This window comes from Humulus lupulus, chromosome 6 (assembly GCF_963169125.1).
Source record: "Humulus lupulus chromosome 6, drHumLupu1.1, whole genome shotgun sequence".
Lineage (NCBI taxonomy): Eukaryota > Viridiplantae > Streptophyta > Magnoliopsida > Rosales > Cannabaceae > Humulus > Humulus lupulus.
In genome coordinates, this window is record NC_084798.1 from 29,274,198 (window position 1) to 29,276,740 (window position 2,543).

A 2,543-nucleotide genomic window follows, 5' to 3' on the forward strand; every position below is an offset into this window, starting at 1 on the left:
CCAACAGTTTTGTAATGGGTAGAAAGAGGGGTCGCGATGAGGGAGAAAAATGTGGAAGAAAAAGTTAATTTTCTTTAGTCTACCTTATTGGGAGATTTTGCTTGTTCGTCATAACTTGGATGTCATGCACGTTGAGAAAAATGTTTGTCAAAGCATACTCAATACATTGTTGAATTGCAAAGGAAAGTCAAAAGATCACTATGAATCGAGATTAGATTTGGAAGAGATAGGTATCATGACAAATCTCCATCCTTACAAAGAAAAGGGCATCATTCATCTTCCTATCGCAACCTACACATTATCAAAAGTTGATAAGAAGTTATTTTGTAAAAGGCTATTTGACTTGAAATTTCCTTATGGTTATAGTTCTAACATTAGCAATTGTGCAGATATGGAGAAACAAAAGATGATGGGTCTTAAATCTCATGATTATCATATGATTATGCAACAATTATTAGTTGTTTCTATAAAGAGTTTAATGGAAGAAGGTTGTAGAGTGACAATTCTTCGACTTTCTAAGATTTTTTATGGATTGTGTGAGCATGTGGTTAACAAGGAGGAGATTGTAAAGTTGGAATTTGAAGCTGTTGAAATTCTTTGCAAACTAGAAGATTATTTTCCACCTTCTTTCTTTGATTTAATGATTCATTTAGTCGTCCATCTAGCACGAGAAGTTAGGCTATGTGGTCCTGTGAAATTTCAATGGATGTACCATTTTGAAAGGTACATGAAAGTACTAAAAGGCTTTGTATCAAATTATGCACACCCAGAAGGATGTATTGCAAATCGTTATCTTTCCATCGAATGTGTACACTTTTGTGAGATATTTTTAAAGAATAATGATGAATTGATTTCTTCTGGTGATGTTCAAGATGATGAAATCATAGAAGAACGTCCATTATCAGCTAGAAAATCTTTTGAGCTTGACCAAGTGGATGCAACAATAGCACACTGTTATGTGCTATTCAAATCATGCATTGTAGCACCATTTGTCAATATGCATATCAATGAGTTGAAAGAGAAGCACCCAAACTTGAAGGATAATCAAACTTTGTTGTGGAATCGACATTCAAAAGAATTTTCTTTGTGGTTTTATGAGAAGGTTACAAACATAACTAATTTTCATTTTATATTTTAATTGTTTTTTAAAACTTTCATGTAATAATAAATATTTTCTTTTTTAGCTATCTAGATATGAGAAGGCAGATAATATTTAGCTCAATTGGCTGAAGGCCCAAGCCGCATTGTCACTTCTTATAAAGGTTATATGATCAATAGGATGCGGTTTCACAAAAAAGGAGTTGGGAAAAGTACTCAAGACAGCGGTGCGTACTTAGAAGCTCATGAAAGTGAGCAATTGGATGATAAACAAGAGTATTTCGGAGTTATCAATGATATAATATTACTTGATTAGCACACCTTTAAGGTGCCACTATTTTGGTGTGATTGGGCAAATATTCGAAGTGGTGTTAAGAAGATTAAGTACTATACACTTGTGAACTTTAGTGTAGAGCAAGCTTAATCCATTAGGGATCCATATATATTAGCATCGCAAGCTAAAAATGCATTTTATGCAAGAGAAAATGAGTCGTCTAATTGGTATATAGCTTTAAAGGCTTCAAATATAGGGTGTTTTGAGCTAGAATATGAAAAATAATGAATTTTGACCATTGATGTATGCTTGTTAATCTTCCCTTGTTTCTCTTTCTCTTAGCATTAATCTACGCCCTTTGATATTACTCTGTCACTAGTATCCTTCTCAATTGTTTCTTAATCTATGATTTTTTTTAATGTATTTATGTTTTGATTATATTAGTGTATTGCTCAATCATGTGTCAACATCTATACATATTTTTCTTTATTTTTCATATGGTTAGTATTACATATAAATAGGAATTAAGGTAATTGAAATTTGAAACTTAAATCATTCAGAGGATTGCAAGTGCTTGATTGGGGGACATATTTTAAGGCATACCTAACTCTAAGGCTTGTAAGTGTTTTGATTTTATTATTATCTTAAGCATGCTAAGAAATTAATTAACTGGGACTTATGTTTAAAATCTAAAACGTACATTTATGTTCAGTAATGGGTGAATTTTTTTTTTATTGCAATGATTTCAACTAGAAAATGACTATACTACGAATAGGCAAAGACAACAAAAAAAGAAAAGCATCCTTGAAGTATCAACTTGGTGGTGATGACTTGCGACATGACAACCCAATTCGTAAAAGAAAGACTTCTCTATGTAAATTGGCTACACCAGCTACTAAGGTTGTCGTTGACTCACCGCCAGCTCTTAGTACAAGGGCAGCAACTCGTCGCATGATTCTAATTGACTCACCTGAAGTGATAGAGGCAGCTCTTGACCAAAGTATAGCTAACTATCCTATTGCAAGTCAATAGAAGGTAGACACTTGTAGAAAATCAACTCGATTACAAATTCCAAGTACTAAAATTCAAGATGAATTTTAAGCAACACCTCAAGATCATAATGCAAATGAAGAATTAGAGATTATTACCAAGAAGACGAGAGGCAGAAATA